Source organism: Polyodon spathula, chromosome 5, assembly GCF_017654505.1.
Source record: "Polyodon spathula isolate WHYD16114869_AA chromosome 5, ASM1765450v1, whole genome shotgun sequence".
In the NCBI taxonomy this organism is placed as follows: domain Eukaryota; kingdom Metazoa; phylum Chordata; class Actinopteri; order Acipenseriformes; family Polyodontidae; genus Polyodon; species Polyodon spathula.
The window spans coordinates 26061495-26073744 of record NC_054538.1 but is presented as its reverse complement, the minus strand read 5'-3'; the positions used below and the strand labels follow the sequence as shown (position 1 = coordinate 26073744).

Sequence of the window (12250 nt, the reverse complement as noted above, 5' to 3'; positions counted from 1 at the left end):
AATTAAAACACAAGTTGAAACGTACATGACTGGTAAGTGTAAATTTGACAAGCAAGATGACACAATGGTGTTATTTTCCAGCTACTGTTGGAATTACCACTGTACAGAGCAACTTTTAAAATATTACAATTATCACTGCTACATCATTTGTATCAGTCATCACCACATGCTGGTGACCACATTCTGGTCAATGTAGGGAGACTGGTTACCGTGACAGAAATAGAAAGATCTTGAGTGGTAAATCTGCCTCCTTTTCTTTGAGGGTGCTAAGTAACGGGAAAAGAGTGCCCTGGACCACCTGACAATTCATTCCCAGGGTTCAAAGTAAGTCAGTTATTACTCATCGACACTAACTCATCGACCCAGAAAGGAAACCAAGGGGTCATATGTGACGGTACAAGAAGGGGACGAAGCGACATAATCTGTTCCTTCATTTTGGTTAAGAACAACCTGGAAGGACCTGTGTTTGTGATATCATATCATGAGTTTTATTTGTTTTAATCTCTAATTGTTGCTTGTTATTTAGTAGACAGATAAACACGTCTGGAGCTTTCGCCAGAGGCCAGCACAAACCCGGAAAGCACTTCACTTGTTGCCACAAATAATTTTATTTAGCACCATGAGCACTCCAGCACTCAGCCAGGACTGGTGACCATGTTTGTGTATTGTGTGTGTGCTACTGATTGTGTTTATTATTTGGAACTGCAATTTCTTTATTTAGAACAGTGCAATGCCCATTGCTGTGTATTGCCTGGGAAATGTTATTTATGGTCACCAGACCAGGATTATAAATAAAGCCAGTGTTTTGGTTACACTTTATATTAAGGTACTGCTTATTAATATCTTAAAAATATATAATATATACTTAATAACCATGATATGTAATGTTAATAACACATTATAGATGGTTTATAACCATGCAATAACTATATATAGAATTACATTTAATGTATTACGTTACAATGTTTTATCAACACTCTATAACATAGTTATTAAGTATATATTATATATGTATATAATGTTTATAAAACATTAATAAGCATCACATTAATATAAAGTGTTACCTTTTTTCCATGTGGTGTGTTCATTGGAGTAAGTGTCATGCTTTATTGGGATAGTGTGCTATCCATGCATGGTCCACTTTGTTTTGCTGTTTTATTATCAAGGTGTTAATAATATACAAGCAGCTAGTAAGACCTAATGTGGCCAAGAACTGTCTTTACTTCAGTATAAGGCATGCAAATCCTTTATTAATGTCCAGTAACCTGTTATTAAGGCACATTTGTGAATAAGCATAATAAGTACCTAACAAACCCTTAATAGGAGGCTTATACATGTTTGTATTATGTGCTAATTAGTTACAAATAAATACATAGTAAATGCATAATATGCAGTGCTTAAAATAAAGTGTTACCAGATATATTTTCCAAGACTTATATATAGTATTGTAGTGTCTATATTTCAAATTTAAAAAAAAAAGGTTTTGTAATCAGAATAAATTAAAAGTGACTACTATTAAAAAAAAACAAACAAAAAAAAAAACATAATAATACTCTTGGTAGGCTGGTAGAAATTAAGCAAGAAATTAGGTACTGAGTATTGAATTTAATAGATTTGCAAAGGAATGGGAATTCTGTAATACTACTACAAGCCCAAGGTATCCACAGTCAAACAGAATGGTGGAGCGTACTGTGCAGACCTTAAAACACATGCCAAAGAAAGCAACAGCAGATGGAAGAGAGCCCAATTTGGCCCTGCTTGATCTTCGAAATACTCCATTAAATGAAATAAGATCGTCCCCGGCTCAGCTACTGATGGGAAGAAGATTGAGAACAAGGCGCCCTACTGTAACACAGCTGCTGACTCAAAACCGGAGTTTTGGCTACCGGAGAAACCAGCACTTTTCCTTGACCTGGATAACGTGCAATTTGACATTTGCCTTGGTAATGTTTCCATTATCTGGATAACCTGCACATTCCCCTAATGTGTGAAATGTTTCACTGTATTCGCACATATTGTATAAAGTGCAACAGAGACAGACTAAACGCAAAATGTGGATGTACACTTAGAAATTGAATTTATTTGGACCGGTAGCGAAGAGGAGCCGCAACCGCTGTCTGTTGTACGTTACAAGGTGTTGTCTTATGAAAGTTTGAAGCTAGCTAATCTTCGGTACCGCTTAGAAACGACTCAGAAAACAAGTGGATTAGAAACCCATTCATGAATGTTAACAGTGAAATACACATGAACTTGACATGAAAAGAGTCAGACAGCCTAACAGAGCTTTCATGTGACAGCTCTGCTTACACGTTTGCTACCACATACTCTTGTGAAAGTAGACTTTCTGCACTTGTTGGGTTGAATTCAAAGTATCGGTGTAGGCAGGATCTGGAACCAGATTTAAGGCTAAAACTGTCAAACATATTTAATAGTAGTTAATACATTATCATATATATATATATTATATATATATATATATATATATATATATATATATATATATATATATATATATATAATTATGTCCCTTTGTGTGTCTATCTAAACAATTCTGGTCCCTACACATCTGGTCCTTACAAACATGTTGTGAAAACCAATATTGCAAAAGCAGTGTAACAACAAAGTAATAAAAAAAAAACAACAAAATATGATCGGTTCTGGAGTATGCATCATGGATATTAATCACTTCAGTACCCTTAGGACATATCTGGCATGAACTAAATATATGTCGCTAAAGTGCCCTTAGGACGTTCCTGGTACGTCCAACTTGTCGAGGTGCCCTGAAAAGTCTTTTCACCATTTAAAAAAGCTTGCCATGATTAGGACCTTTTCCTGCTACAAATGAAACATGTGATGGGAGCTGGAACATTTTCTGATCATTTTATTGGTTCAAAATGCATGATCAAAAAGCGTAAAAAAAAAAAAAAAGTTTGGGAGGTGTGACTAGACTGCTATGTAGTAGTATCTGAAACAAGGAGGAGTGGTTAAGACTGCTGTTCATCGCTTAACTTTTAAAAAAGTCTTCTGTATGTTTATCAATATGTTATATCATTTTTTTTTCCCCCCGCAAATGACATTTATATGTGTGATATATTCCCTGAATTTTATACTTTTGCAAGATTTTTCCTCAGTTTGTTTCTTTTTTCTTTCCTTGTTTTTCTTTTTTATTTATTTATTTATTGATTTATTTATTGATTTTACTTTCGATTACCACGTTTATTACACCTCACATTTGGCTGAACACATCGACATACAGATTTAGATAACACATAAAGCTATTTTTGAGAAATAATGTTGGGATGCTCTTTTGAGTTACTGTGAGGGAATTTATTGTGTTAGTACTTTTTTATGTCAGTGTTTTACCTGAGGTTTTTTTTTTTCTAGCTTATACATTTTACTTTAGTTTATCAAGTTTTAAGGAACCTCACATTTGGGTGAACACATTGAGATTCAAATACCAAGTATAGCCTAGCTATTTTTGAGAAATAATATTGAGAAGCTCTTTTTGAATTTACAGAAAAATAAATAGTTAATTTACAAATTTTATACATCTTTCATATTTATTATATCTTCCATAGCTTTGTAATTTATATTTAGCTGTGAGGTGTTGTACAGTAGTGTATTGTGTACTGCAGTTAAAAAAATGGCAAGGCGTTACAGGACAGAGGGAGTCCTAGATTTACTGGACAGTGGAGATTCCGATCCTGAGTTTTTTGCATGGGACAGCTCTGAATCTGAGTTTCAGCCCTCTGACATCCCAAATGAGAACAGCAGTGGTGAAAGTGGTGAAAGTCTGGATCCAGTTTGCAGTGATGAGTAGGAACTAAACTACTACTCCGGTTTCTGCATTACACTGATAATGAACAGGCTCTGCCAAGGGATCACCCGAACATGATCGCCTCTCAAATACATTCTGTCATATGTACACCCCCACCCAGAATATATCTGTGGATGAGTCCCTCTTATTATACAAGGGGAGGATTGTATTCAAGCAATACATTCCCCTGAAGTGCGCCCGGTACGAGGTTAAACTGTACAAACTCTGTTAGAGTTCTACTGGGTACATGCAGTTCTTTAGAATTTATGAAGGGAAAGACAGTAAACTTGATCCGCCTGGCTGCCCCCCCCCCATTTGAAAACAACTGAAACGTGACCATGGCATGGTATAAGAAATTGGCCGTATATCTTGAGCAGCTGGCAATACACTATTCATTTGTAAATTTACAAGTCCTCAGCATCTGGTCCTTTTATGTTATTTCTGCAGCTTCTGACTGCAATTATTTCAAGTCTCCTGTTTGAGCAGGAAGATATGCCTGACAGTGAGAAGTCAGAAAATGTCACCAGATTCACTGAAAGGCATTTTTTGCAGACACATCAACCCAACAACTAGGAAGGAAAAAGCACAGAAAAAAGTGCAGTCTTACAAAAAGGATGTAAGGCGAGACTCCAGATTTTACTGTCCGCAATGTCCCACCCAGCCTGGACTTTGTTTAGATGGCTGCTTTGAAATCTACCACAAGAAGCTGGTGTACTGGAATGAAGTTTATATATTTTTTTTTTATTTATCCCAACCTGTTATATATTTTTCATTGTGATATTTCTCTTTTCTTTTTTTTTATAACTACCAACAACATATATTTTTGTTTGTTGCATTTCCTGCAGTTTCAGAAAAACACTCTTCTGGTTACTGCTGTTGGAAACCTTTTTTTTTTTTTTTATTAGTAACCATTTATAATCTAATCGAAATCTTCCTTTTTTACCCTTTTTTAACTTTCAGTTTATTCATTGTAGTTACACTTTTTTTTTTTAAATTAGAAACCTATTGAAGCATGTTGAAAGACAAATTCAACAATATATAGCTTTCAACATTGCCTTATGAAACAACAGGCACAATCTGGAACAAAACCAAGATGATAATGTATGATTTTTCCTTTTTTTTTTTTTTTTTTGCAGTTATGGCTCAATATTTTGGTAATCTTACCAGAGATCCACATGCGGTTTATACCAGTGAAAAGTTCAATGTGTGCTGAACAAAACGGTATAAGGTTTGCTTGGACACACTAAAAGGCGGATATATTAATCGTGATTAAAGGAATTGTGATGAGTCAAAGGGGTTTCGGTCTGCAATTCAGCCTCCCAACAGTAGAAGGCATCAAACCAACTTGGGACTTCCCTTACCAAGGTCTTGTGACCATGACAAAAGTCATCTTTTTGAGGGGCGGCACCTTGGTGAGGGGCGGAAGTACGAGTATGTAAATTCCAGCCACTGGAGTCAAATGAAATTAAGGATACCTGTCAGTTTGGGATTGGTGATCCACTGACTACCGGGGCGGGGTTTGCATACTAAAGGGACGTGCTACTGTGTTCGTGGTTGGTCCTAAGGAATAGAGGCGGGGGAAAAAAAGGCTGGAGGGAAGTACGTGGGAATTTGGACTGTGTCACGAACGGAGGCCTTACTAACTTGGCTCTTTTCTGTTTTTATTCCTTTTTGTTTTATTTTTGGATTTAAGCAGAGCGCGAAGAGGACTAAGAGGCTTCCGTTCCTTTATTTTTGATTACTCCAGCACTCCCTCCCTCACATCCTTCTTTGTTATTTTTCTTTTTTTTTCTGTGTAATATTAAATAAAATTTTAATTTTTACACGTAAATCACTGTCTGGAAAATCCATTTTTACTCACACGCCTCACAGGAATGTATTGCAAAAATTATAGAATTCCTGTGGCCAGGGAGGTGACAACTACCCCTGGCAACAAAGAGGTTAAAACTATTTTAATGCTCATATCTCAACCATGATTTTGTTAGTTAAAATGTTCTTGCTCTTATCCTGTAATTTGTGCCTACTTAAAAATATATATATATATTCCTCGAAGAAAAACATAATACTATTTGTGAGGCTAAACATCTACAATTGAAACAAACTGTGGGCCCAATTTATCAAAGTGTGATTTCCCTATCTTTATGTTACAAAACTAGCAACATTCATTATTTACATTATCAGTCACATTACAGCAGCTGCATGCATTTAAATATAATCAACAGCTCAAATACAAATACATGTATTGCACAAGCTACATGGAAAAGAGAAAAAAAGGATAATTGACCGACAACAGTATTGATTGTCAGCTAATGCGAACATTTCAATGCTGAGAGGGGTTTTTGTTTCTTTCTTGTATCTTGCAATTGAGAATTTTCACAGTAACCCGTTCTATTTTAAAAGCTAATTTAAATAAGAGGATTATTACATTCAAGAGGAAAATTATTACTTCTACTGTTTCTAGAAATTAAATTATTCATCTTGCGGATTATAAGGGTATCAAGGCAACTGAAGCATCTTCTGAGAGTGAAAATAAATTGAACTAGTTTTACTTCCCAATCTTCTAATTGTGGACAGTGTAATGTTTAAAGTATTTACTATTGGTTAAGCACAAAGAGGTGGGAGGGGAAATACAATAAAATATTCTTGATGTTCTTCAGAAATTCAAGGTGAATTAGTTTCAGATCAACAATTCATGCCTTGCCAGGCTTAATGAGTCTCGTGGTCTCTTGATAGCCCTGTAGTGCCATGCATCAGGAAGCTTTTAACATCCTTTATGGGTATTAGATTAGAAGGCATTAGTCACTTGATTGTGTCAAAAAAATGCAAAGCAGGATTTTGATGCCAACCTAAAACCTGCTAAGCACTACATATGCTTTCCGTGTCCTGCACAGAAGCAACAGCATATTAAACGCAGTCCTTACACTACTAGTTTTTTCAAATTTGAGACACAGACTGCAATTGGAGTCAATTAACAAAAAAAGCAGGATATTTGAATTTAAACAGGATTGAATTATCTCAATATACAGGTTATTAATGATGTCAAGTATAAAATGTTACATGTGGCAGCCAACATTTTAGATTCATGTAATGATTTCTATATTTATTTACACACCTTAAAGCTTGTCCTCAATCATTATCCATGTCCAATGTGTATACCATTTTTTTAAATAAATAAAAAACAAACACAAACTGTTAATCAAGCATAGCTTGCTCCCATTTAAGTCAATGACAAGTTGTTTATTTTGCTATGAACCAACTTCTGTGTTCTGCTACATTTCATGTCGCTTTACTGGGTTCCTAAGGATCCAAGGAAGAGATATATGGTTTACAAACTAAAACCGAGGTCCACAAGATGGGGGGAATGTTGATATACAATACAGAATTAAATTGTTCTTGTCTATTGTATAGCCCAGAGGTTTTCAAACAATACCTGACTGGAAAATATTTTTTTCTGACTTCCTGGCGATTGTAAAAGCTCCACTGTAAATGGCAGACTTGGTGGGCCTAAAGGAAAATTGACTAAGTAAACCACCCAGGCAGGTTATTACTATAAAACCAGACCGATCTAAACAAAAAGATATACCATAATAACAATACTGTAATAATAGTTAAATCAATTTAATTTACAGGGTTTGGCTGTGAAACAATTAAATAGTCTTTTAAATCCTCCACATTTACTCATTTAAATGTGGAATGAAGAACGTTATTATCAAGAATATTAACCATTACAAAATGGGTGTTTCCTCTGTGCAGATGAGCCAGTCGTCCAGATAATTAAGGACTCTGATGCCTCTGAGTCTCAGTGGGACTAGAATAGCCTCTATGCATTTCATAAAAACATGTAGGATAAGAGAGAGACTGAATGGTAGGACACAGAACTGGTAAACTGTTCCCTGAAAGGCAAACCTCAGGTATTTCCTATGTGCTGGTTTTACTCGGATGTGGAAATAGACATTCTTCAGGAGCCATTTTGAAGTCAGCATCTTGAACCATCTGATACAGGTTGACCTGCCTGAGATTGAGGATCAGTCTGTGGACACCATCCCGTTTTGGCACTAGATAATACCCGGAGTAGAACCCCCCCATTCTTGCTGGGGGGTATACTGTGTAAATGGCCTGCTTTTGCAGCAAAGCTGCTACCTCCTGAGCCTATGGGTCCGTGACAGTTGTTATTGTCGTGCCCTGGAAAAGGAGGGTCGTTTTGGAACTGGAGTGATTAACCAGTTTGCACAGTGTTGAGCACCCCGGGGTTTGTGTTGCACTGTTTCCATTAGTCTAAGTGGCTTCTGGAGAAAAAGCCCTGGGCCTGTGGCAGTAGTATCGCAAGGCTGCTGCTTTGCCTGAGGCGCAGTGTCACAGGTAGCCTTGGTGTGTCCTTTTTGTGCTATAAATCATTGGAACCCTTTGCATGGCAGGTCTCAGTTGCTAGGGTGAGCGGTTCTTTAACTGACCCAGATTCAGTTACAAGGAGTCTGCCCACTGATGATGTGCAAGAGAAAATAGGTTGGGAAGAGCAGTTGAAAGCAATCCTTTTCTAAGGTGTGGTTGTGACAAGTGCAGAGATGGATCACCAATGACCAGGTTCAAACCTTGCCCAGCCTGTAGTCACTTAGTCACACACTGTCAAATTCTGTTTGAATGTAATCATCCTGAAGGGATGTCATTTTCACACTTGAATGTGGACCCACGAGATGCAAAAATAATTGAATGCATGGGTTGTGACAGTGATTTGCCAGTGACATTGGCTCATTTGGATAAGCTAGAATGTGAGGAGGGTGTTCCTGCCAAACGTGTACAAGTGTCTTGCAGGTATCAAGTGAAGACCCTGGTTGCCCACACCTGTGATGTAAAGTGTTGGACGAAAAGGCCTGTTGTGGTGTTCGTAGAACCGGTCCGAGCTGAGCCTGGTGCAGAATTCGAATCCTGCTGGGAACACGCCGATTTGTTAGACATGAATCAGATGCTTTAAACTAACATGTATAGAATAACATAATATACTCTTTGTCAATAATATTAATATTAATTATTTTTAAATAGATCTGTATACCAAGTAGGAAACATTGTAAGTAGCTTTTGTGTACAGCTTGTGTGAAGGAGCCTGCTGGAGAGGTCAAGCTGACCTGCTCTTGGCAGGCTCTTACCAGATGAAAATAACTCTTTGAATCTAGTGCCAAACCTTGTTGGCACATTCCAGTTGATGAGAAAAAGGTAGCAAACTTTCTGGAGAGAATTGCTGTGCTGAGCAAAAAAACAACATATTCTAAATAGTTAAACATGTATGTTTTACTAGTGTAGGATTTTAAAGTAATAAAGAATGGAAGTCTTATAAAAGGGAAACTAAAAAGACTTAGAAAACTAGTATACAGTTTAACTAGTTCAAGAACAGACTCACAGTCAAGTCTCTTATTTAAAGAAATAAGTAAGTAAAAGCAAGTACACCACCCACTCGATATATCGCAGGTGTCAGGGTCCAAAGTAAATCCAATATGTATCGAGGGACGCGATATAGCAAGAGACCCATAGAAAAACAAATGGGCAAATAACAAATACTGTACAACCACTCCCTCATTTTATTGGGTTCATCAGGGTCCAATATAAATCCTTTATGCAACCTGCTTTTTCTCATTTTTTGTACAAAAAGCAGCACACCATTTTACTTCGTACAGCGGAGGGTAATTGCTTCTCATCAACTTCAGTCTCCAATTAATTTCATGAGTCTTCCTCTCCTTTCTCAAATGCACAAACCTGCTGCATTGAAATAATCCATTCCGAACAACAACATAGGAGGCTTGTTACAAGGGAGCTGACGTCAGAAGTCACGGGAGGTGACTTTTGCTAGTGCATTGCTGCCATATGTGAACACCTCATTGACTAAAATAAAAACTGCTTCAGCAAGTAGATATTTAATTTGTTTTGTTTCATTGTGCAATATTTGTGTATATGATAACAGTATGATATTAATGCTTTGTTTTTAATTGTTTTGTATATTGTTGTTTGTGATGTCCAGTATGAAATAAAACGAACAATAATTCTAAATGCCTATGTATATTGAAGCTAAGGAAGATGCAGTTAAACAGTAAAAATGGGGAGCCAACTCCAGAACCACGATAATACCAAATCCGCAGTATAGCCAGGGGCGATATAACGAGGGGTGGGTGTATTCTAAAATAATGGAAACAGAATATTTGAACCAACAACCTAAGTCTTAATACTGCTGCTGTATTTCTTAGAGTTAAACATATAGTTTAAATAGATTAGCAGTTACATATCTTATTTGGAATAAGTAGTAAGACTTGATCTAAAACAGGAGCCCTTGAGTTAAAAGCAAATATTCCAGAAAGACTTAAATAATACAGCTATTAGAATATTATGTTTAATAAAGTGAAACTATAAAATAAAACAGTATAAACTGTAACTTTTATATACAGTGAACCAACTGAAGGAAAATAACTAATTTTGTGATCTCGTCCTTACCTACTTGTAGTAAAAATAATGTTGGATGTGACTAATTGGTCTTGGCCGATGAAGCAGGGATTGTTTTAGTGGTCAGCAATTTAAAAGTGAAGATTCTTTCTATAATGAGTAATCTTGTTAATATTACAAAAATACCTTTTGGATAACAGAAGATAGTCGTTTATATTAAAATAAAAAATTGGTGATAAGAGCATAAAACATAGGTCGGTTTATTGAGTTAAGCTAAAATTAGTATTAGAAAATTCTTATGGTAGTGTATCATATTAATCAACACTAAACTTGACAACAGGAGGGTTGTGTATGAACAGAGAAAGAGGTCAGACTTAGTTCAGTCACTATAATACTATTACATTGTAATATGTTAACAGTAGCATGAATTTGGCAGAACATAACTGGACCTTCCAATGAAAGCTTAAATGACTTCATAACGGTGGCCTGTGGCAAAACTCCTAACAATTTCTATTAAATATCTTATTAACACACACCTGTATATGAAAGTAAACTAATCTAAAAAAAAGGTGATATGATATGCTGCTCAGAGGGAATATATTATAGGCCCAGGTTAATATAATCACACAGAAAGTTGATGATATATATATATATATATATATATATATATATATATATATATATATATATATATATATATATATATATATATATATATATAATAATATCTCTTTTAATACACATCTAAACTTATATTGTATTGTAGCAAGGATCCGGTGAGCTTTAGTTCACCTAACCTTTTAGAGAAAGGAGGGGTTGAAAATGAGAACTATGAGATCATGTTCCAACATTTCGAAATGTTTTTACTAGTCTGTTTAAATTGTTAGATTTTAATTGTGTTATTTATCCGTCTGACAACTGTGGTCTGCCAATTGTCTTTATCACTGAGAAATTCCAGTTAAGACTACAACAACCTAGACTATTCTCCAGTAGAATATGTTGGTGGTATAATTTTGCTGTTAAATTTAATCTGTGCTGTAAAGAAGCACGTACTACCCATTTTTTTTGCTAAATTTATTGATTGAATTATTTCATAATTAACGTTGTACAGGCTAATTCTTAATTTGATTTAATGAAATAAAAACATCATGATGGTTTCCACTTCTGTTTTTTTGTTGTTTTTTTTTTTTCCCCAGACAATGTAAGCACTAATTATTAGCATCATGAGTTCACCAGCGCTGAAGAGTATTCCCTGTAAACATGACAACAGTACAAGTTTATTATTATTCATCATATAAACAAGAGAATAGCTATCTGATGTCTGAAATGGATTAACTGTGATGTTATGAAGGCATATAGTGCCTATTGGGGTTTAGATGCCACAGCATACCACTTGGAAAAACCTGTTCCATGGATTTAAATAACATCTCAAACAGCAGTTTGAATGCTTCATTAAAATTGGTGGAAACATAAAAAAAGGTAGCAATACTTACAATTGTGCGATACTAAATCGTGTGAATATTTCTAAACGTAAAAAACATAAAGCTGAATTGTTTTGAAGAACAGCATTTCGATTATTAATAACATTTGAGTCTTTGCGTGAAAATATTTCTTTTAAAACATCCCTTATGCTGTAGAAGTATACTCAGTAAGCAGGGGCATGCTGTCTATGTATAAAACACATGCATTGCATGCCTTGGAATATATGACATTTTTAAGAATGGCATTAAGTATATGATAGCCCTGTATGCAAGTAATTTGTTTGCCTTAACAGTTTTCTTGTTTTGTTGGTCAAGGCATGCAACATTAAGTTACATCCGGTTTCCTGGTGGACGTGTGCTGGAAAACATAGGCAAGGCATGCAACTGCAGAATTGAATCCTGCTTTACTGAACTGAGAGGCACACAAACTCTTGTCGTCAAAATCAAAATAGAAAACTTAGTGAAAAGTTTGTTGACTAATCCGTTTAGCAAGTGACTTTGCAACAAAAACGGAAATTATAAACAACAG

General features: G+C 35.6%; 1 protein-coding gene across 1 annotated transcript in view; it reads right to left on the bottom strand.

Annotated features, from left to right (window-relative positions):
* Nucleotides 1-12250, bottom strand: part of LOC121316386 (CUB and sushi domain-containing protein 1-like) — a 590542-nt gene that overhangs the window by 169823 nt on the left and 408469 nt on the right. The gene's annotated exons all lie outside the window — the stretch shown is intronic.